We start from the raw sequence: 25,291 nt of genomic DNA on the forward strand, positions 1-25,291 counted from the left end.
ATCACTGAACAACCGGATTGGTCCATGTACAGTACACATAATGAATCTGTCGTAACATATTTGGCAGAAATCTAAGCATTAAAGTTAAAGAGTTAACAAATGGTTAATGCTTTCCAATGCTGGTAATTTTTTTCGGCTCTGAATAAAACTTCTTTTAGTTATTAGTTCAATGCAGGATTTCACAACATGCATATTAACTGCAGTGTTAATAGATAGTGATTTTGGAAAAATTCTGCTGAACACGCATGCTGCGGTGTTTGTAAGACAGAAAGGTTTAATAGATTTATATGGGAGAATACAAAACCCGGGCAGTAAATACTGCTTTCCTGACACATGTTGCTGGTGTCACAGAGATACATGAAGGTGCCCTTTGGTGTCTGTGCCTTCATGCACTAGCTGCAGAGAGAGAGAGAGAGACCTCTTTTAAAAAGCGAGAAAGTCCGCATTGGAAGTTGAAAGGGTGGAGATGGAATCAGTCACGTCTGCCATCAGAGAAACTGGTTTGCTTCCTGCTTTGCACTGAGTTTATCTTTTGTTATCATCCATTCACTACATTTAAGCCCCAACCCCCAACAAAAAAAAAGCAAAAAACAAAAACAAAAAACAAAAAACAAGCCTACTTGTACCCTGAATGTTTGCGATGCTTACCTAGTGTTCAATTTTTTTTCTTTACAAACATCCGTATGCATGAGTTTGAAAAGAAACCTGACAGAGAATTAATGACATTATGATGAACTGGATTTCCTGCTTCACTTCCAGTTTGTTGTATTTCAGTTTATGACAATATTAGGGGTGCACAGCAACAAAGTCCTGGGTTAGAATCCCTTTTGTGTTTAGTTTGCATGTTCCTCTGCAGAATTTCAAGCTTGCTCCCACATACATGTATGTCAGGTCAATGGTGATTGTAAATCGGCTGTAGGTGCAAATGTGACCCCTTTGATAGACTGGAGACCTGTCAAAGTTACACTCTGTTTTGGCTGGGATACCCCCCTGCGACCCTAAATTGGATATGCACTTAAGAGAATGGATAGATTTGAATATAAAAAGTTTGTATCTGGTCCCTGGGCTATTCAGTTTAACAGGCAGTGTCGACCAAAGCAACTGGAGACAAACCGTTTGACCAGCTGGGAGCACTTGGCAGCACTTTGGAGGTGTAGCGGAGCAGCTTTCTTTGCTATGATACAGAATATCCACAAAGGTATTTGTACAGGTAGATCCACAGCTAACAAAATGTTCCTCCGTGTGAATATTGTGGCTGTGTGGTGGTGCCATTTACTACAGATACGGACACTCATAGAGCAGCAGTGTTAATTTCTCCTTCACACTTGTTTGGCACTTGTACTTGCAGGATGTGACCATTGATCTGTGTCATATTTGCCTCCTTCCTCATCCACTAGGACAGCTGGGTAAATTGACAGTGACGAGCACACGTACCTGAAGTTCAACGTTTTTCATTTCTTGCTTTTTCAGCGTTAATGTGAAAAAAACTAAACAACAACACTCGGATTGCAAAGATGTGAAAAAAAGTCCACCTGCTTCGGGTAAAAACCACTTTGATGGACACACACACCCCGAGAACATATTTAACATTTTGTGAGAGAAAAGCTATGTGACCCGACTGAATTTAATTACTGTCACTGTGACAATGGCCACTTAATTATTTAGGGATCATGTGAAGGGTAGAGGGAGAGGTTTTGTCATCCATAGGGTGACGTAAGAATGGTTTTTAACGGCTTACTGTGGCAAAAAACATTCATTTAACTTCACAAGTTCGTCCATTAATTAACGTTTCTTTTTATTTTAAACCCCCCCAAAGATTTAGGAAGGTGTTATTTCTATAAAACGCCTACACAAATTGTATAACTGTCATTTATTTCATCTTTAGGAACGAATCTGCAAAAACTACTGTGACGTGTGTCTCACTGTAAACGTGCGGTATCTGTTCATCGCGTTAGTGACTCGAACATGGGGAAAAAATGGCAGAATTAGCTGTTGTGTATGTAACCAAATGATTAAAGATCTGCTGTTTGGCAGTGATGAGCTGCTGCAGTATCTTTACACTATTAATCATCTTCACCGTGACTAACGCTGATGGTGTCACACAAGCACCGCCTAAGACAGTCCATCTCATGAGATCACAAACACACAAACACACACACACAAAACTCTCCCTCTCTTTCTCTCTGAAGGGTTCGTACTGTACATCTTCACATCCATTTCTCTCTCACACTTGTTCTTTCTCTCTCTCTCATCTTTTCAGATCACCTCATACTTAACTGTTACCATATATGGTTCAATTATTCTACAAGCGCTCTCAATCTCCTCCATCTCTCCCTCTCTCTCTGCAGTACTGTTCTCTTTGCTCTCTTTTCCTCTTGAACACTAAAACGACTCTGATCAACTGTTTCTCTGTCTTTCTCTCACCATCTCGCTTGCTGTAGCCCCTCCAACATTCAAGCCCCCCCCCCGCCCAAATCTCCCTCACCATCTCTTTCTCTGCTGTTACAGCCTCCCTCATCCTCTCTCTTTCTCTTTCTCTCTCTCTGATCTGCTCTGAGAGTGTTATTTATACAGCAACAACCCACGCAGAGTAGAGCAGAGCAGAGCAGAACAGAGCAGTGAAGGGAGTTTGACTTGCCAAAGTGGGCATCACCTCAGAAACACAAACAAAACTCTTCTTTCTTTTAATCCATCTATGGCCACGCCGCTGCGCTTCTTTATCTTTGCCTCATCAAATGCTTGCAGTTCACACTCTTAAAGCGAGGTATTCTTAATAGTTCAAGGGCAGCAGCTTAAAAAAATGACAGTAAACAGGATAAGAAATGACTACGTAAAACACGCAAGCTCTCCTTCCAGTGTAATATGGCGGAAACTGTTTGAAGTATTGCAAAATATATTCAAGTATAATTATCATAAGGGATTAATAGCGAGGTTGTTGAAAGCTGTCTAAAAAGCGTTTGAAGGCTTTTTTTTTTTTTTCCTGCAGCACATTTTCCTGATTTGGATACTGAAACATCATATTATGTGAAGTGAGTCAGAGCTCTGTATGGAGGTCAGAGAAGTGGGACTATGACTCAAAGGTTGCTAGTGTGAATTATTGACTGGCTGGGAACATCTAATAAAAAATAACATGGATACTCACTCAAGTTTAGTTGGATAAAAATAGAAAAACAAATCCCACTGCCTACCCTGACTAACATGACTTCCTCGCTTATCTGTACTCTTTTTGAACTCACACATATTGTCCTTTTTTTTTCTTTTTCATATTTTAGAACAACACTTTTAGTGTGGGCTGCACCTACTATGATTGGCCCTGACAGGGATAATAGGTCATTTTAAGAAAATTCAGCAGGAAACCATTTGCTAGACTTACCCTCACAGAGCACGGTGATAATGTAAATGACCTGTGTTTGTATAGCGCTTTACTAGTCCCAAAGGACCCCAAAACGCTTTACACATCCAGTCATCCACCCATTCATGTACACATTCACACACTGGTGATGGCAAGCTACATTGTAGCCACAGCCACCCTGAGGCGCACTGACAGTTGGTTAAATTAGCCCAGAAATCAGCTTCAGTCAAGTGTGAAAACAACAACATACATACATATATATATGTGTATATGTCAGTTATGTCTGAAAATGAAATCTGTGTGTCACACTCCAATGACCATTAGATTTTAATCACTTTAGGCAACAAACACACCGTCAAGTACAAACAAGGCTATGAAGGCACATGAGAAGGAGACTATAGCAGCTGTTGATGTGCAGCCCAAAACTAAACAAATGACTTCACTGAGCATCACTGAAGCACTCACTAGTTGGACTCCTTATGACAGGAAAAGGAAACGATGGATAGAAAGTACTGATGCGGCTTAATGGAGATATAGGACGGCTTTAAGCAGCTGGCTAAAATGCTCAACTCAACATACAACAGCCCAGGTAGAAAATAAGCTCCTGATGAGGAGAAGGTTATTTTAGTTATCTTTACACTAGTCTTATGTGCAGTTATGTCACAATTTTACATAATTTTTTTTTATGGGAAAAACGCTAATGACGCCACTTTTGAGCTTGTGTTTGACTTATGTTGTATCAATGGATATAATGCTGTGTCACTACCGTTACACTATAATGCTGCTGCTGCTGGCACCTTGTTTAGTAGATTCACACTTTGAATTAGGCAGTCTGTCATCTACGACAGCAGCTCGTTGGAAACAAAGGATGGAAAATGCTCTTCATGTTGTTTGCACTAACAAATGCTGCTGCCTGCAAGCTGCAATCTTAGTATGTTTGTGTTCTGTATCATCAGAAATATCGTCATTTCAAATTTCCCTGAAATGTTGTGATATCATTTTTAAGCTATATCGTCAACTTCTCATGAGCAGAAATTTTTAATTATCTTTTGTTTTTTCATAGTAGACTTCATTGTGGCTTAATTAACATATTCCTCATGGATATTTTTTTAATTAAGTTAACTTTTATCTCCCTAATCGTTTCAGCTCTAGTTCAGGTAGCTCAGCTGGTGAGGCTACTACAGGGTACGGTACTGTCAGTGCATAAATATCAATTTTGTGAAGCTGCCAGTTTTTTACAGGACTATAACTGAATGTGAGCAAATATAATGGACAAGAGACAATTTCCCAGGTAACATCCTTCAGCCACTCTTAAAGGATCCAGTGGCATTGACAGACAGTTATAAAATATAATTACCTTTTTCTTTCGGATTCCTTTCCAAGGTGACACTTCCAGTAGGAAGCACCAAGGACAGTTTCTGCCTGGACACGCTGACCGTTCTTGGAAATTTTAAGGCCAGCAAACCTGTGGATAACCACAGTATCCATATCCCCAATTTCATTTCTCAGAAACAAGCTCAGGCTCCTGAAAAACAACAGATGAGGACTGTGGTTTATCTTGACCAGCACACTGTCTCTTCTAAATTGGCTCTGCCTCTGCCACCACATTCTGGTGCAGCACCCACGTAGCAACACCACTTGTCAACTTCCTGGCCCCTCTTTTACACTCATAAGTGACAACGACCCAAAGGTATTCTAACTCCTTCACCTGATGCAGACGCTCCCCTCTGTCTGAACACAGCCAGCCACAACCTCCGATTTGGAGGTGCTAACCCTTTTCTCACCAGTCAGAAGTAAAAAGCTCAAACTGCACACTGGAGGTCGCGGACTGATGAAACCAGAAGGACAGCACCATCTGTGATTTAAAGAAAGCAACATAAGTGGAGTTTTTTTTTCTTTCTTCTCAGCACACCGCACCACAGCTGCAGCTCCCTGCCTGTCTCACATATGACAGGAAACCAGGTAAAAATGCAAGATCCTTGTATTCTTGATCTGTCTTGAACATATTAAATATAATGGCAGGTATAACAAAACAGCATTCACTTTGGTATACAAGAACTAAACGTGTCATATTAGGAGCTCGGTGCACAAAATTGTCCAGTTTGCCCGTACGAAATAAGCCTTAAATCAATATCACAGGTGGTGGGGTCACAACACGGCAGCTTCCTGTTGCTTTTAGTCAAAACACAGACACTAAGTGTACAGCTTGGCTGCAAGCTCAAGTCCCCAGCCCAGCTTAAAGAAAAGGAGCCACTAAAAGCAAACTAACTGCCACAAGTACTGAAGATAAAAGTCTAACAATAAAATATGAGATATTCTGACTTAAAAGATATAACTCAAGAGACAGTTTCTCTGCAGCACAGACACATCTGCATGCATGTCTCACATAATTATTGGTGATTGAAAATAACATTTAGTGCTCCGTTGCTATAGAAAGGAGAAAATTGAGTCTAAAACAAACCGAAACGACAAAAAGATAAAGGCTCTCCTACCATCTAATTAATACTTCAGTTGACTTCACTAACTAATTGCATCCTCTCAGCTTTAAGGTATAGCTAATCAGTGACATCAGCTGCCATATGGTGACTATAAAGTCACACAATCTCAGAAATACAGGTAAAGTAAAAGTCCATCTATGTCTCTACACATGCAAAATGCACAGGGCCGATTAGTGCACCTTAAAGTAACCATGTGCACATTTTCAAAGGATTAAAAAAATACATACACATATATTCTTCAGCAGTTAACACATATTTGCACCATGTTTGATCTTTTTTTTATGGCGCTGTTTATTTGCTTATTATTTGTTTATGTCAGTCCTGTGAGAGACTGGCAACCTGTCAACATTTCAACAGTCTACTCCACCTTTCCCCCTTGATGGCAGCTGGGATAGGCTCCAACTCCCACCCGCAACCTTGAATTGGATAAGCTGAAGAAACTGCGTGGATGGGTACTCGGGCTTCCTCCCACAGTCCAAAGACATGCTTGTTAGGTTAATTGGTGATTCTAAATTGGCCGCAGGTGTGAATGTGAGCACGAATAGTTGTCTGTCTCTTTGTATTAGCCCAGCAGTAGGCTCACTGCCTATCCAGGGTGTACCCAGCTTCTTGTCCTATGGGGTACGCAAAAATGCGTACCCTTATTTAAGAGATCAGCTTTTTTCTCTCGTTACATAACAGTGCAGCACTTCCACCAGGGGTTGGATGTCAGTTTTATCATGACTCAGAAAGCTAGGGCCAAAAAACGATCCATTTATTTTGCAAAACAAGCATCCGGAGACATAACCTGGAGGGAGTTTGGGGGCTTTCCTTGCTCGCGACGGCAACAGTTTTTTCATTTTTTTCATTAACCCTAAACTGTCTTCAAGTTGATGTGACTGAATAGCTCACACGACACCCCCCTATGTCACCTTCTACAGTAATGTGCTTTATACCTCATTTTCTGAATGCAGAACACTCGGCTACAGCCAGTGTAGTAAAGAGATAATCATGTAAAAGCACCTGGAGAGACTGTGTACTCCTGAACAAATACATGGATACTTCCCTGCATTTAGAGATGGGCTGAAAGCCTGATATTACTCAAGATCAATGGCTTGGCATTTCCACTCTCTGTGCACAATAAGCTACAGACTAAATGAAATGTCATGAGAGAAACATGAGCAAATATTAAAAAAAAAAAAAGCTGAGTTGTTCGTTTGAATGGAGATGCAGCACACACAGAGAAGTCAGCTCTCCAAGGCATATAATTGAACAGCACAGCTGCATGTAGTGTTTTGTTACCAAAACTATCACTCTGCTTTTGTTTTGCTATGTCCTCATGTCCTTGCAATTGTTTCCAGTGTCCGTGTCTCTTCTTAGTTTCTGTGTCTCAGGGCCAGTTGGTGTGTTTTCCCTCTGAGGGAGAGAGAAACTTCTTAACATGGAGGAAGAGGAGTGGAACTGACACCAACATGGTATGCCTCTGACACAGGCTTCACTCAAATCTACTTTTTCTCTACCTTTTCTTTGTCTGTTTCCCCCTCTACCACCTTCTTCCTCTCTCCCAATAGATCGCATAAAGCACGTCGAGGGTGGATGCCTCGAGGTATGTGCTCACAGTCTTAGCACAAATGGTTGCCCGCCTGTACAGTAGATAGTGGTGAGAAACACTATGTTGCACGTATGCAGGTTTAATCATTCATTGTATCTGTCTATTATGTAGAGCAACAGCTCATTTGTAGCTGTTACATATGTCAGTAGTTATGTCAGTGTTACATATGATTGGGCAACTTACGTAACGAATGCTACTGGGCTGCTGTGGTAATGATAATCAGGGATTGTAAATATAGTACCACATATTCATGAACCCATTAGCAAGTACAAAGAGGTTTTTTTAAAATTTATCTTTCATGTACACCAACAGAGCTAACTTATACAGGATACATTAGCTCAGCATTCATAGTTTAGGATGTCCATCACAAGCCCCTGGAGGCTGTTCAGTGACCCCCTCGCAACATCCAGGCCAGTCTTGATTTGCCTTGATTTGTTGCTGGAGGTTAAATTGGTGTCAAAGAGGTAGACACTGCTGTCTACCTCTTTGTCTGCAACTATTCCCCAACTACTCACCAAGCAGTAGCAAACCTGTAAAAAGGTATGTTTGAAAGTAGAAACAGTTTGCCTTCAAAGGAAAAATAAGTGCCTTCAGCCAACGTGGTTCAAAGGGCACGTGTTTGCAAACAATCTATAGCAACTAAAGCAATCACAAAGAGCTTTCTGCTGACACCAACATGGCCATTGGCTGCCCACTGCTTCACTGAGTGAATGGGTTAAATGCAGAGAGGAATTTCCCCACGGGATCAGTAAAGTATACATTATTATTATCACTAGTATGTCAGACCAATGACATATGTTATATAAGTTGCGCAACAACTAATTGTTCCTGAACTAAATTAAATTAAAACAGCAACAGGACTTTCTTTCATGAAGAATTATCTCATATACCTTGCATATTATATTCAACCTGCAGCTCCAGTGTTTAACTACAATTTAATAAAATGGATCTAAAAATCTCCTTCTTTCAGTATTTTGCAGTTGCTTTCAGTTGCGAGATGAGTGATGTAAAACAGAAGCTACTGGTCCCTCATGTCTTGTGACTTTGTCAAGCACCGTCCTAACTGTGATTGATTGGGTTACATGGCAGCTGCAGTAATTGGCATATCAAAACAATCGAAAAGTTAGGAGGTGGTATTCCACCTATGGAGAATATCTGCTCTGGAGAATTCAGCCCTTTGTTCACCAAACCAATTACCGTGAGTGAGAATTGCAGCAGTAACTCTACAGTAGAAGTATCAATAAATACAGAACTTTTAGCCTGCCACCTATCTTTGTTTCAGATAATTACCCAACACTCTGCTAGTCAATAGATGTTTCTTCTGGCAGGGCTGGAATAGACAAGGATTATTACAGACTGTGATCGGACCCAGATTTTATAAAAGTTTTTGGGGGATTATAAAATTAATCTTAACTACTGGGGGTTAACTAGGAGGGGAGCACTCATTGGCTTGAGAACTGAAAAATATGGTAGCATTTTAATGTTATTTTTACCACCACTGAGTCTTTGCATACAGTAAGAGTGTGACTGCTTGATTAGCTGCCTCTGCCTGTCATGCTTTCCTGCAGCAGAAGAAAGAATAAGCTGCCTGTTTGCAAAGTTTAATGAATGCAGTATGAGCCTGAGCCTGTAACGCAAACAGGTCCTATTTATTCAGGCCTGAGCTCGGGTCCAGATAAACAATCCAAAAAAATGTTCGAGTATGCATTTGCCTTGAACTTTAAAACTATAATCTCATAATAGTTTTATTACCTCCTAATTAAAATATGCTCTGAACGTTGGGCCGCTATTTTGGCTTGGGGGTGAAGGCATGGCCAATGAACTGCAATGTCCCTGCTTTGCATCCACTGCTGACCTTTGTTGCGTGTCATTTCTCATCTCTTCTCCTCGCTTTTTTCTCGCAGCTACTCCTCTTCTGCCATCTGTCTAATGAAGGCAAAACAATGCGGTGAAAACACCTTTAAAAACGCTCACGATGCATCAGCTATCTAGTGGATAATGCAGTGTTCTTGTCACCAGTCTTCCGCAAATCATCAGCCATCCATCTAATCCAGGCGAAATCCTTAACTCTCCTCCCAAGAGAAGCATCACTGCCGTCTGCCGAGCGGCTTAATGGACAGGTTTGTTCAATCGACACATGCATAAAACACTGCTTCAGTTCATATCAGGTCAGACCCAGTCAGGCTGTGTCGTGCACCTATTTTCACCGTGTTGTTTAATTTGCCCCAGTTTACTACCAAAAGTATGAGCATGTGTGTGTCTGCATCATTAATTAAGTTATTGGAATAATAACGAATGTCAAAAAGATACCATGAATAAAGAGTCACCATGGCTTCTGGTTTAGTCAGTGTTTAATTGCGCTGATTTGTCTTGATTTTAATTCCCATGGAAGCCTTCGCGTCACTGTCTAACAACTTAATTAGGAAATGTACTTTCCTAACGCTGATGATTTGGATGATGCTGTTCTTAATCTGTGGTGCTGAGCACATGTTTTCGCAACAACAGCTCTTCACTGAGCCGAATCGCTGATAATATATTCAAACAATAACTTTGAAATGAAATTCTACATGATTAGTGGGATTTTGAAGGCAAACACTGCAGTGAACAGCTTTGTTTTTCAGGGGACGGACCACTTTAATTACACAGCAGATGTTTACATTATTAATGTAGATGTTATTTTACCGTTCATTAGCATATAATATGAACACTGTTTCCATATAATCTGAATATTGCGCAGAGACATGTGAAATCCTTTTTAATAAAAATAAAAAAATACATAAAAATCTAATTACAGAGAATGACCTCAGTGCTGCTGTGATGACTATTATTTCCTATTTCCTGACATCAGAGATAAAAAGAGCTCTCTAGTCTTCACAGTATCTTCACCACCCATCACCATCTAAATCCTTGTCATTGTTATCTTCATCGCTGTCATCATAGTCGTTATCATCTCTGACATCACTGTCATTATCATCGACAACTGGAGCTTAGAAGTCCATATGTCAAAGACTTGGACTATTCTGATATAAAAGGCTATTAAGTTCTTTGTCCTGATAGACAGTGACAGTGGTATGTACTCTCGTCAATGCTGATCTTCTCCTGGTGCTACGAAGAGGTACTTAATTCTCAATCCCATAAATTCACTCATGCACAGAAAACACTGTGTCCTCATAAAGTGCAAAAAAAAGGTTATAAAATCAATTTTGCTGTGAGCAACATATAAAAGAGTTGATTTAAATACTCTATGTGTCATGGTCCCTGTGCCCCGCTGGTCAATCCTCTATTGGGCAATATGTTTGTGGTTTGTTTGCTCTCTCGCCCTCTCTCTCTCACTCTCTCTCTCTCTCTCGCCACGGCGATGCTCACTGCGGGCTCCCGCTGCTGGCCCACACACCTGCTCATCACCACACCGGCCGCTGATCCCAGCTGATTACTGCACTACTTAGATGGCGAGTCTGCACTAGTCTTCGCTGGATCGTTGAGCTATCAGTGTCAGTTAGACTTGTGTTTCGGCTAACCTTCACCTTGAGAATTTCTTATTATTATCCTGCTAACCCGACGTTTTTTGTGTAGATCGTTTTTGGAACCCGATGCGGAGAGGAGTGATTGAAGGGGGAACTTTTTGTACAGAAAGTGTGGAACACCCTTCTCCCAACCCTGTTTCCCACGGACCCTGGCGACCCGGACCCGTTTCCCCTGCACGTTGTATATAGCCACTTGGTGTATGTGTTCACTGTAAATAAACGCACTGTCCTTCGCTTAAAGGAAAACCCTGGCCTGCGCCTGAGTCTCTTTCGGAACCCCTAACAGAACGATCCAGCCATTATGGACTCAGCAGGACAGGACCCCGTGGGCCGGGCTCTGGCCGCCCAGGAAGCCGCGCTGGCCCGCCATGAACAAATGCTCGGGCAGCTACGGCAGGATGTCGCCGCATTGACCCTGGCGGTGGCGCAGTTAATACCGCTGGAGGGAAATGCGCAACCAGGGAATCCCCAGCAGCCCAGCCCGGCTCCCCAGGCGGCACCGCCCGCCGTAGCGTCAGGTAGCTCACCGCGGGTCGGTACGCCGTCTGACGGACCTTTACCCACACCGGAACCATTCTCGGGTGAGTCTGACAAATGTGCCGGATTTTTGGCTCAGGTGTCTCTGACGTTTCGCGAGCTGCAGCGTTTTCATAGCAACGATGGGGCGAAGATCACTTATTTAGTTCAACTTCTGAGGGGCCGTGCACTAAGGTGGGCCCAGGTTGTGTTAAACTCTGATCCTGTCATCACCTACGCTGACTTTCTCTCCAAATTTAAGAATGTGTTTAACCCAGGCACCGGGGCAGAGGCCGCTGCTCTCCGTCTCCTCAACTTCAAACAAGGTAGGAGAAGTATGTCTGAATACGCTATCGACTTCTGGATTCTGGCAGAAGAGGCAGGGTGGAATCAGGAGGCGCTACGGAGCACGTTGCTGAACAATATCAGAGAAGAATTAAGGGACGAGCTAATCATGCGTGATCTCCCTGCCTCCTTTAATGAGCTAATGTCCCTGTGCATTAAGGTGGATGAGCGGTTACGGGCTCGCCGGTCGCAGCGGAACTACAACCTCCATGAGGCTGCGGGAGTCTCTGGCACCGGCGCCATGGCGGATGCCGGCCCCTCCCGGACTCACGAGAGCGGGGACGGAGAGGAACCCATGCAGCTGGGCGGCTTCCATCTCACCGCGGCGGAGCGTCAGCGCCGGATTACCGCCGGTGAGTGCCTCTATTGTGGTCACAGGGGACATGTTGTGGCTACCTGCCCTTCGCGGGCAAAAGGGCGCGCCCGCCAGTGATGGTAGGAGTACTGGTGGGCGAGCTGAGCCAGGAAGAAGCTCCTCCCCGTTTAACACTACCGGCCACGCTTTCCATTCACTCTAAGAGCCGCTCCCTATCGGTGTTAATCGACTCTGGGGCGGAACAAAACTTTATTGACTGTCAGTTAGCCCGGCAACTTGGGTTACTATTGGAGCCCCTGCCTCATGCATTACGTGTTACGGCATTGTCAGGTCAACGCCTTCCAGACATCACTCTGGTGACGGAGCCTGTCGAGCTCACCCTCTCTGGCAATCATTCTGAAGAAATCTGTTTTTTGGTGTTTAAAGCAACTCGCACTCCACTAGTTCTCGGCCATCCTTGGCTACAACAGCACAACCCTCACATAGATTGGCTAAAGGGGCGTGTCACTGGGTGGGGGGAGGACTGCCACATGACCTGCCTTAAAGCAGCCTCGCCTCCAAGCACTGAAACGCCCTCTCCTGGGGTATTGAAATCAGCTGATTTAACTAATGTGCCCTCTGTTTATCACGACCTAGCTGAGGTGTTTCAAAAGGCCCGCGCCCAGTCACTTCCTCCGCATAGACCCTATGACTGTGCTATCGAACTGCTCCCGGGAGCTCCTTTACCCACCAGTCGGCTATATAGCATCTCACTTCCAGAACGAGACGCTATGGACAAGTACATCACGGAATCCCTGGCTGCCGGCCTCATTCGGGCCTCCACCTCTCCAGTCGCGGCAGGCTTCTTCTTTGTCGAAAAGAAGGATAAAACCCTCCGGCCATGCATTGACTATCGCGGATTAAACAACATCACAGTAAAAAATAAATACCCTCTGCCGCTCCTCAGTTCGGCCTTCGAGCTCCTCCAGGGGGCTACTGTTTTCACCAAACTGGATTTGCGAAACGCATACCATCTGGTTCACATCCGTGAGGGCGATGAGTGGAAGACCGCCTTCAACACCCACCTCGGCCACTTCGAGTACCTTGTCATGCCCTTTGGTCTCACTAACGCCCCTGCGGTGTTCCAAGCCCTGGTGAACGACGTGCTCAGAGACTTCATTAACTGTTTTGTTTTTGTCTATCTAGATGACATCCTGATCTTTTCCAGAAACCAATCCGAGCACGAGACCCATGTCAGACAGGTCCTGCAACGACTCCTCGAAAACCGATTGTTCGTCAAAGGAGAAAAGTGTGAGTTCCACGTCTCCACCGTTGCATTCCTGGGGTACATAATCGACCAAGGAAACCTCCGCCCGGACCCTGTGAAGGTAAAAGCCGTTGTTGAGTGGCCGGAACCTCCTAATAGGCACCAACTGCAACGTTTCCTTGGGTTTGCCAACTTTTACCGGCGGTTCATTCGGGACTTCAGCCGAGTTGCCTTGCCGCTGACCCAGCTAACCTCTCCCAAGCTTCCTTTTCAGTTGAACAAAGAAGCTCAGGCAGCTTTCCAAGAACTGAAGAAACGATTCGCCTCAGCCCCCATCCTGATCCAACCCGACCTCACGCAGCCATTTGTGGTCGAGGTCGACGCGTCCGACTCAGGGGTTGGAGCGGTTCTGTCGCAACGGAAGGACGGTAAGCTCCACCCTTGTGCCTTCTTCTCCCGCCGTCTGTCCCCTGCAGAGAGAAACTATGATGTCGGGGATCGGGAACTGCTGCCGATAAAACTAGCCCTGGAGGAGTGGCGGCACTGGTTGGAGGGCACGGCTCAGCCTTTCCTCGTCTGGACAGACCACAAGAACCTGGCATACCTACAATCAGCTAAGAGGCTCAACGCTCGACAGGCCAGGTGGGCCCTGTTTTTCACCCGTTTCCACTTCTCCATCTCTTACAGACCCGGTTCCCGGAATGTCAAACCCGACGCCCTGTCCCGTCAGTTCTCAGTCTCGGAGGACACCACTGAGCCCGCTCCCGTTCTCCCCGCCACCTGTGTCGTGGGCGCCATCTCCTGGGGGATCGAAGCAGCCATTCGGGAGGCTCAGGTGTCGGAACCGGATCCGGGAGGTGGGCCAGACCAACGGCTCTACGTCCCTCAATCAGTACGTTCTCAAGTACTTCAATGGGCCCACACTGCCCGCTTTACGTGCCACCCAGGGGTCCACCGCACTATCAACTTCCTCCAGCGCTACTTCTGGTGGCCCTCTCTGACTAAAGACGCTCGGGAGTACGTCTCTGCCTGCGCGACCTGTGCCCGGAATAAACCGTCTCATCAGCCGCCCGCTGGACAGCTCAATCCCCTGCCGACTCCGTCCAGGCCGTGGTCCCATATAGCTTTGGACTTTGTAACCGGACTGCCGCAATCAGCAGGCAACACTGTCATACTTACCATCGTAGACCGTTTTTCTAAAGCTGCCCACTTCATAGCTCTACCCAAGCTTCCCACGGCCATGGAGACCGCACGACTGCTTACCCGTCATGTGTTTCGTTTGCATGGGATCCCGGAAGACATTGTGTCTGACAGAGGCCCCCAGTTCACGTCTGGCGTCTGGAAGGAATTCTGCTCCTCATTAGGAGCAAAGGTCAGTCTGACCTCCGGTTACCATCCCCAAAGCAACGGTCAGTGTGAGCGAGCTAACCAAGAGCTCGAGGCAATGTTGCGGTGCACAGCGTCCTCCAACCAGTCCATCTGGAGTGATGAACTACCCTGGATTGAGTACGCCCATAACAGTCTGACTTCCTCCGCCACTGGTCTGTCTCCCTTCGAGGTCTCACTGGGTTTCCAGCCACCTCTCTTCCCCTCTGTCGAGGGTGAGTATTCTGTACCATCTGTCCAGGCCCATCTACGTAGGTGCCGACGAGCTTGGCGGGCCGCACGGACGGCGTTGCTGCGCACAAAGGACCGAACCAAACAGACCGCAGATCGCCGCCGCACACCAGCTCCAGCATACAGCGTGGGACAAAAGGTATGGCTGTCCACGCGCTTTGTTCCTCTCAGGACTGAGTCCAAGAAGCTCAACCCAAACTTCATTGGTCCTTTTGAGGTTTCGGCGCTGATCAACCCCGTCTCTGTGAAACTCCGGCTGCCGCGCAACATGAGGATTCACAATGTGTTCCACGTCTCCCAAATCAAACCTGTCCGGAATAGCCCTCTGTGCCCTCCTTCCGGGCCCCCTCCGCCCGCCCGGCTTGTGGACGGCTTGCCCGCCTATTCCATCACGCGGATTATGGACTCTCGCTGCCGCGGGCGTGGCTTCCAGTACCTTGTGGACTGGGAGGGCTATGGCATTGAGGAGCGGTCCTGGGTTCCGCGGGCCGCTGTCCTGGACAAGCGTATGCTGCGGGTCTTCCATCTGTCTCATCCTGGTAAGCCTGGTGGGTCGCCGGGGGGCTCCCGTTGAGGGGGGGGTACTGTCATGGTCCCTGTGCCCCGCTGGTCAATCCTCTATTGGGCAATATGTTTGTGGTTTGTTTGCTCTCTCGCCCTCTCTCTCTCACTCTCTCTCTCTCTCTCGCCACGGCGATGCTCACTGCGGGCTCCCGCTGCTGGCCCACACACCTGCTCATCACCACACCGGCCGCTGATCCCAGCTGATTACTGCACTACTTAGATGGCGAGTCTGCACTAGTCTTCGCTGGATCGTTGAGCTATCAGTGTCAGTTAGACTTGTGTTTCGGCTAACCTTCACCTTGAGAATTTCTTATTATTATCCTGCTAACCCGACGTTTTTTGTGTAGATCGTTTTTGGAACCCGATGCGGAGAGGAGTGATTGAAGGGGGAACTTTTTGTACAGAAAGTGTGGAACACCCTTCTCCCAACCCTGTTTCCCACGGACCCTGGCGACCCGGACCCGTTTCCCCTGCACGTTGTATATAGCCACTTGGTGTATGTGTTCACTGTAAATAAACGCACTGTCCTTCGCTTAAAGGAAAACCCTGGCCTGCGCCTGAGTCTCTTTCGGAACCCCTAACACTATGCCAGGATATGTCAATAGTCTAAGAAAAGGCAAAGGTGACTCCTCTGAATATGGATCAATAAAGAATCCCCCGTGACATAAACAAACTGTAGATAAAGAGGAACTGATGTTTGAGCCATTTCAAGGGTCTTTAAAGAACAACCACAGTTAGGCTTACAATGCCAGACCATACGCAACACATCTGTGCTATGAAAGCGCAAGTGTGAGATTAAGACAAGCCGACGGGGAAATCTGGTTTACCTTTCTCTTATAAGACTGGCAGCAATGTACTATTCGTCAGGCAGGACATGAAAGACAGACCAGTCCATATGTGCGAGGATTTAAGTAATCCAGCAGAAAAAGGATAAAAGGCAGTGGTCTCAGAATTGGAGACAGTCTATAGATGCTATGTGGTATCCAAGTATGTCCAAGCATTTCACTACATATCGTACTGTGTATGACTGTGTACGTGACAAATAAAATTTGAATTTGAATTTGAGTTTGAATTTGTATCCCATCGGCCTATGTTAATACAGTTTTTTTTAGTAAATGAAAAAAAGATATAAATAGAGAAGATATTCTTCACACAAAGAGGAATTATAGTTATACAATAATGTGCAAAGGTGTTGAGCCACCCATGATTTGTTATATTTTGCTTCTATAATGTAATTTTTGACATTTTTGCTGTCAAAAATGATTAAACTACGAGTCCAGAGTCGGCAGTGGCTTCATTTTTTTGCCAATGCGGTAAAAACATACCTGGACAGAAAAGCACACAGTGGAACGCTATCGGTCATAGATTGGCCTCCCCAGAATTCAACATTATTGAAGCAGTGTGGGATCATAATGACAGAGAATAAACTAAAAGGCAGCCAAGGTCCAAAGAAGAGCTTTGAGTGTCGTTCAAGAAGCCTGGAGAAGCATTCTTGAAGCCTACTGACTAAAAGAGTTCAGGCTGTGCTGAAGAATAATGGTGGTCATATTCTTCAGCACAGCCTTTCTTCTGTATTTCCATGTATGCTTGCACATTTCAATAAACTGTTGCACCTTTTTTCTATTTTTTTTTAGCAAAATATAAAAAAAGAAGCGGGTGACTCAAAACATTTGCACAGTAATGTATTAAAAAGATAAAATAATGTGGTCATTATTTATATCTTTGCAGCAATACACTAGGTAAAAACAAGACAAGACAAAAGGCTTTTCATATCAGAACATATTAGATAACATATACAATTGCAACTGATAATACTAATACAAACAAATAAGTCCAGACAGGCTAAATGCAGAGTATTTCCTCACAGTGTGAATACTCCATTTCTGAATTGTACACAGCAAATTCAAAAGTGTTAAATGTTTTGGTGTTAATAGTCTTCTTGCAAAAGTAGAGTTAATTTTACTCTAAGCAGAGTCACATTCTTTTAATGTAACTCTGAGGTGTAAAATGATAGTAGTTAAAATCGAGTGTTAAAAATGAGTGTTTCTATGTCAAATCTGGAGGTGTTACAATGGAAACATTAACTCTTGACCTCTTAACTCCTAGAGGGGCTATGACACCAACAGAGTAAATTCACAGACTCCGCCCTCAGCACGGCTCCAATCGAAGCTGAAGTGAAGCCGTTTCAGAACATTTTGCTCTACATATTCGAGTTGTTTGCCATGCTTGGTAAGTCATTTTTTCAAATATTGTTTCAATTATTATTATGAGCTTTTACTTCTGTGGCTCTTTGGAGTTGAGACAAAGCTGTGTGGAAGGCAGTAGCCATATTGCTCGGTGATAGCATAATATTCTGTTTTCGCTAGCTGAAAGGTATTGTTTGCGGGCAAATACCACAGCCTTGAAAAAAAGCTTGCATGTGAATTTTCAGTCAAACTTTTGGTCAAATACACATAAAACAATGTCTAGAATGTGAAATGTTGGTATAATGGTGCTACTTGAAGCCTGAAAACGATCGCCCATAAAAAAAAAACGAGCAAACAGCAGTAGCTGACGTCCTGACTGGATTCTACGTTAGCATAGATCCCTCCAGAGTTTTGTGCACACGGTTTAGGTAAAAATGAAAAAGGTTGAGGTTTTACATTTAGTTCAGTATTACCTGTTGCCTGTGTCTTTGTCTTTTGGGAAAATACTTTACACAAGTAATGGCTCAAAGAGGATTCCTTTTTTTTTTTTTTTACTGTGCTGCAATTGTTTACTGGATTATTTGGGCCGTTAATTAGTGTCAACTAATTTTTATTCAATCTCCGCACAGGATATGCTTGTGAAGATGGAATATGAGGGAGAGCAGAAGTGCGTTGAAGTTCCACAAAGGGATGAATGAAGGACATGCATATTGTATTGAAGAAATAAGTGATGAGAATGCTGTTATTTGCATTTACCATGTCAGACCTTTTGATAAACAAAATTCTAATGAAAGTGAGAACATGTACACTGTTACATCTTTCAGAAAATGTTTTGAAATTGTGGTGCACAGTTCAGAATAAATGTTTTTTAAAAACCATTGCATCTTTTTAGTAAATGTTTATTTCCAAAAGAAATTTCTAGAAGTTCAGAACAGTAAAATTCCTGCTTTTTAGAATGAATTAGAAGATAACTCTTACGTAGTTAAACTAAAATACTCTTTGAGAGTTAATATATAAACTCTTAACACCCAGTGTTAAATTATCAACTCCAGACAGATTTGGTGTTTAACACTAAATCAGAGTTAACGTACCAACTCTCCAAAAAGAGTTAAATTAACACTCTCTGGTGTGGACCCATATAGACACTTTAATAGTGTTGAAATCAAATCCGACAGTGTTAATTTGGACATGCTGGATTTGCTGTGTACAAATCATTAGGTTTTAGCAGGACATATCACTGGGTGTTCTCACCATAGCAGTGAAAGGAAATGTAAATCTTGAGTTTATGACTTAGTAAAGTAGCAAACTAATGTAGAAGACAAATGGCTTTTGAATCGAACCCTGTGGGACCTCGTGAAAGATCTAAGTCGAAGTAAATGAAAAACTGTCCGAATGATTCTGGTGCCTGCTTATGATGTAAGCACAGCCAGGACAGAGCTGTCTGCACTAGCCCGGTTCTCAGAACAATCAGTTTTAGTTGTATGATTTACTTTATCAAAGGCACTGCAGTAGTGTATGAGGAAAGCACAGACAGAACCAGCAGTCAGGCAAGTGTGCTTACAATTCAAAAGCAGCACACAGTCACCAATATGTAAATGGTTCAAAAGACTGTGTAATTTTAACAAGAGTCCGGCCCATTGCATGTATAAAACAGGACGGAAAAGCCCCAGCGGCCAAAGAGCTATTTACAGTGGAGATGACACTTGGACCGACAATATCAGAAACCCCTTAAGGGGGCTTGTGGGGATAATGTCAAGAGGCAGGTTGTAGATTTCATGTAGGAAACAGTCTCTATTAAGAAAGAAAGCTCACAGCAGTTCAGCACAGCAGAATTTCCCAGTGAAATAGAAATGCTGGGGGACATTTGTAGGACACCACCAGTGCAACACATTTATTAGTGTGGAACAGGGCCCGTGAGACTGTCCACTCCAGAAAACAACAGTGCTGGTCATTTGTTTGAATTTGTAACAGCAGATGTTAATGTTCAGAGCGGCGATGGTGGAACACACATACAACCATGCACATTTAGTCGCGTGCTGGAAGTATTCACTTAACTTGCTCTATTTTCTGTTATCATTTCAGTTATACTGAACCAAGAGATTTATGATCAAATATACGACCTGTTAGTTTTATGCTGTGCTCCTTTTTCATACTAAAGCCACAAAACTCCCATTTGTGGGTGATACAAAGGTACTTTTACATTGTTGTATCTGCTGTATGACTGTAGTACTTCTATCCATCCATGAATCCATTCTCTCCCACCTATCCTATTCAGGGCTGCAGGACGACTGGAAGCGATCCCAGCTGGGATTGTGCAAGTTTCTGTTGCACTCTGGACAGACTGCCTGTCACAGGGCTTATGATTGTAAGGTAATATATACACACGTTGACCTTGTAAATATAACAATTTAGTACGAAATTATTTTAGTATAAAGTATGTAACAGCTGTGTACAGCAGTATAAGTCTAAATCAGCTATAAAGTTTAAATCTAGTGTATACTTTAGGCTTAAATGTTAACAAACTGCAAGGCACTCCCTCTCTAAAATAAAACGAACATGCCTTTTTTTCACGGTGAGGTTATGTAAAAACTCCACCATGTTTTGGCACACAAAGCCTATATGCATCCCTTCCAAAGAGCACCTCAAATAGAAGCGGGCTGAATTCAGAAAGCGCTCCGTCTCGAAACAATACCAGAGTGTACTTTATTTTAATGAATCAGTCATAACACAGGATAATATATACAGGACATATGACTTTTAGCTGCTAAAATGCATTTTGTTCTCCTTAAGTGACACTTTATTGCTGGGCTTTTACCCTGTTGGAGTAATTAGCATGGTGAATTTTTTACTGTGAGGGCAGAGAAGTATATTTCTGTCATGACCTTGAATGTCTCGTGATGTTTTAAGCAGTCTATCAAATAAGTGAAAATCCCTCCTCTTTCTCACCTTTCCCTCCAAGGAGCACAGGTGCAGCGCTGGCTCAGAGCCACGGCTGTGCCACGGCTGTGCCACTCTTTATTTTTTTATAAGTTTAAAAGGGGCAATGACTCAGAAATGGCAGACCAAGCGCTACGGAAAAGAGAGAACTGCTACTCTGTGCTAATAACGGACATATGACGAAGGCCGAGGGATCAAACAGTTCACAACTGGAGATATTACACTGCTGTGGCAAAAATGAGCAGGCAATATTCTTTGAGTCAAGTTTTACTGCCAGGTTTATTGTCTGGAGGTCCCGCCTGTTTTATTAAAACACCGGCTTTGCTTTTTAAATATTCAAGTTTACTTTTTTTTTTGCTGAGACACTAACAGTTTCATGACCCAGCAAAAACGCAAATGTGGCTCTGCAAAAAAATTAACATAGTACATATAGATTCAGAAGCGACGGCTGTTTTCCAGGTATACACTTGCTCGCTGTTCAAAAAGGCTTTAAGTTCATAATTTTGACATGAAGCCTAAACATGCTACGTGTGCTCAGCTGCCATGACTTAAAAACATACAACCATAACTAAAAACTCACACGCTCACTCTTTCTCGCCAAACACACTTGGTGCACAGTACGCGGACAAGCTTTCCCCATCGAAGCTTCTTTGAAAAGGTTTATAGAATCTTAAAATAGCAGTGTGGTCTGTGAGCATGGGGATTAAAAAAGAGAGAGCCACTATGGAGCTGCTGTAGTGTGACATCACACAGACAAACACACCGCACCGCACCACACAGCCCTGCCGTTGCCATCTCATTGTACTCCCCAACTGGGGCGTGAGAGAAGGAGGAGAGGAAACGGAGGGGGGGAAGGGGGGGTGACAAGAAAAAAGGAGAAGAGATAAGGCAGTGGCAAGATGTGACGGGAAGAGAGGGAGTAAGTAAAAAGACGATGACTGAAAAGTAAGAGGTTATAAGAGGAGTGAAACAGGGCAAAAGATGGAAAGCGTGGACTGTGAGAGATGACAGTGGTAAGCAGGAAAAAAGATGAAGATATATTAACATAGACTCGGAGCGGGTGCGTTGGGCTGGGCTGTTTGAGGCAGAGATGACTGCTGACAGATCTGAGTGATTCGTGAGCACTCGTGCACACATTCTTTTTCATAAACACAAACACAGGTGGGGGACGGCGGGTCCGGCTAACGCAGCTCTCTCAGTGCGTGTGAGACACAGGAACCTGTTGGCTGACAGCGACATCCTGCTGTTCCATCACACAGCGCAGACAGACATCAGGACGCACCAACACAGTGTATGCTAAACAGCTGCAGCAGCTCTGCTGTGGAGAGACTGACATCCCCAGCAGCCGCTTCCAGCGAGCAAACACCAATAACTGAGACTCACTGCCAACACAGACAGATAAACAGAGAGCAGACACACACAAACACATAATTACACAAGTGCTGTTACACTGTCAACAATGTTTCACAGAAAAAAAAAGTCAGAATTTTGCAGGGGTTTTGTTGTTGTTGCTTAAAATTAATGAATCGGTGGACGAACCGTAAAGTTAGACATAGATTCTACTGATGTGAAATGTGTGGATGTGTGAAATTAAACTTCAGTGAAGTTTTATTGATTTCTTTTTGATACATCAAGGCAACTCGGATCTTTCTGCAAGATATCATTTGAATCTGTTTATTTCCTCCATGTGGAAGATGGACACATTATGTAGTAACAGACTCTGTCAGGATGAGTATTAAGGGTACCTAATAAAACCCAGTGCCCCTCTATGTCTCAATGTTTGTCATGGAGTCTGTTGTCTTGACTTAGGAGTCTTCATGTTCATGTTATTCACTTATTATTATTCAGATTAAGTTATTCTGGTCATCTCAAACTGGTTTTGTAAGGATGCCAGTGAGATCACTGTACCTAAATGGCTACCAGAGCTCAATAAAAAAAGCTCCTTTAGGATGGGGTGGATCCGGAGGTGCACATCAAAGGTCTGCAGCTGACAAATCTGCGGCAACTGTGTGACGCAATCATGTCAATGTGGACCAAAATCTATGAGAATGTTTCCAGCACACCTTGGTGAACAAAGAATTCAGCTCATTCTGAAAACAAAAGGTGGTTCAACTAAGTAGTAAGAAGGTGTACCTAATAAAGTGGCTGGTGAATTTCTTTGTGTGTCTTTGTGTTATTTTTCTTCCGTCCTTCCTTTTTTGATTGCCTGAGCAACCCCAGTTTAACCTGAAGTTCACCAAAACAAGGCTATCTTTATCCTTATCTGGCTTCACTTACCCTAACATCAACAGGCAGCGTCAGGCTTTCACAGACGAGGCTATCAACTCGATAAATCAACCCAGGGTTTCCACACATAAAAGAACGGAAACCTATAATATTAGAAAAATCCAAAGAGGTTAAAGATACAACGCAGACTAAAAGGAGCACAGCTGCTGCAATCAAAGTAGCGCTGCGTGAGTGGTGGTGATGTGAAAAGCACCGTGCATGGCATGTAGGTCTGTAGTATTAAAAAGCCCTCCAAGAACATTTGCGCGCTTTAAGGCCTTTGAATGTAAAAGCTCTATTTACTGCAAATAAAGACATTCAAAGCCAAGAAGAAAAGCTTGGGAAAAAAGCCCACTGCGTCAGGTATTAGAATTATTAGTATCACTGCCCCATCATTAAAACACAGGCAAGATCTGAGTATAATTACAAGAGTGCAGCCTCTCCTGCTGAATTAATTCTGCCCTAAATGGACAGAATTTCCTACAGTGTGCAAGACACTCTTTGCCTTTTCCTACAGCTCCAGCAGCCCTTAGCTGCTAACACCTGAGAGAAGGTAAAGAACAAAGAGAATTAAACCTTTTAAGTAGCATATGGTGCTGCATTAAGGCATATAGAACAATACAGGTTTTTAAAAACTGTTTGTAACCATCAGGGAAACATGTAAGGAAAACAGTTTCTCGTGAGAATATATATATTTCTACTGAATTCCATCAGGGAAAGACAAAGACTTTAACGTCTCCTATAACGACTGACCGTCTTACCATCTGTGCACCGAGGCCAACTGGATCTTTCAGGAACTGTAACTATTTTCCAGAGAACTGATTGCCCAGTAGGCTGCGATTTCTTACCTGCTGGCCTGTTATCACAAACACAACCTGCCCCAGAGAAGTGAGCCAGTGAAGTTACCTCCTTATCCTAACGCAGGCCTCTGTACTTTGCTCTGCACTCCCCTCAGTCTTTTTCAGATTGCCTGTGTGCGCTGTGCCACTCCACGTCTGTGTTCCTCATCTCTAGGCTTTGTCAGTTCCACTAGTTTGTGTCTCATTTAGTTTTTACCTTTGTTACACAACACTTTGGTTTGCTTCTCCATGCTTTCTCTATTGAGACTTCTTGCTTAGCTAAGTCTAATAAAGATCGATGTTGCTTCTACCTGTTTGCGTTGGCTGCATGTGTCAGCGTGATGGAAATCCATGGCAGCATTTAGTGCCAACCTTTTCTCTCTCTACTTTTAGAGATAGAGCATTTTAATGTGGACACATATTGCTTGGCTGTTGCGATGCAAGTAATTTTTGCTGGTTTCCAACTTTAAGCCAAAGGAACGACACATCCTTTACTTGTTATCACTATGGCCAGATGTAGCAGAGTAGTTTGAATCCGGTGACATGTTCTGACTTCAGCTGATGGTGAGAGAAGTGCAGAGGGAGTTTTTTTCTGAGATAATATTCAGGTTTTTTCTTTCCCTTTCCTTCAGCTCTGATGAGCTAAGGGCACCCGAGTTGACATCGGCATTTTGGACAGCCAAAATGACTTCCCACTATAAGCAAGCAGATGACGCTATGGATTATTTCACATTTGATAATAGGTTGTCAGCATTGCCTTGCTCAGGCAGTTTTCAGGGGCATGGGCAAAAAATAAATAAAAGCTCTAATTCTAACTCAGCTGAGCCAGAGAAGGTCATGAACTATGAAAGGACCAGGGCAAGGCCTGAAAAGTTTTGATTGCTACTTGAAAAGGGCAATTTGCACCCAAGAGGAAAAAGGGCAGACCATTGCCCCCATGAACGCCAGGCGTTGTCAGTGTCAAAGCTGACTTGTATGAGCCTGAGTCACCACAATAGGAAAAAAGCAGAGGCTTAGGCTGGGCAGCAACACCACTAGCCAGGACCTTAAAGACTATTCTGTCAAATATCAGCTGCGACTGACAGCACTTCTGCTCCTGGTGTCAACAGAAACCAACTGATCACCAAAGGCTTTTTACATCTACGGACTTTTAGCACAACATCATCGCAAAGAATGGTTCTGTGTTACTACAATCGCTGGCTTAAAACAGTAAACAAAAAGTGAATCTGCACGTCCTTTAAAATGTGTGTTTCAAAGGGTTGGTAAAGCAGGGATTACTTGCAGAGCCTGATCCTAAACATCTTGCTGCGTGCTTAGCACTTAGCTCGACACACAGCGAGATGGGAATATGACGGTGCTTGAGCATCACAATAGCTGAGATTCTTTCCATTTTCCTCATACTGAGTCATTTTACTGACATTTCGAACATTTTGAATACAATAACGAGGCTCTGAAATGGAATAAAACATTTCTGAACAAGCAAGTTAACTTGGTT

The 25,291-nt window shown here is 43.7% G+C and overlaps 1 protein-coding gene and 1 long non-coding RNA gene across 5 annotated transcripts in view; one reads left to right on the plus strand and one right to left on the minus strand.

Moving 5' to 3' along the window:
* The window catches only part of grin2ab (glutamate receptor, ionotropic, N-methyl D-aspartate 2A, b), a 131,693-nt gene that overhangs the window by 59,122 nt on the left and 47,280 nt on the right, over positions 1-25,291 (minus strand). Inside the window, exons 1-2 of one of the 4 annotated variants that reach the window (XM_082535273.1) lie at positions 6,218-6,304; positions 4,710-4,877 (exon numbers count right to left, since the gene is read on the minus strand). The exons of 2 other annotated variants lie outside the window; for them this stretch is intronic. The gene's annotated coding sequence lies outside the window, so the exon portion shown is untranslated. Of the gene's footprint in view, positions 1-4,709; positions 5,208-6,217; positions 6,305-25,291 lie in introns of those variants that run through there. One more of the 4 variants, XM_082535272.1, reaches the window with a different exon arrangement.
* Positions 17,472-18,633, plus strand: LOC309707770. Its single transcript, XR_014277072.1, has 2 exons — positions 17,472-17,798; positions 18,385-18,633. It is a non-coding gene; the product is annotated as an uncharacterized lncRNA (long non-coding RNA).

This window comes from Aulonocara stuartgranti (assembly GCF_965226115.1).
Source record: "Aulonocara stuartgranti genome assembly, chromosome: 6".
Lineage (NCBI taxonomy): Eukaryota > Metazoa > Chordata > Actinopteri > Cichliformes > Cichlidae > Aulonocara > Aulonocara stuartgranti.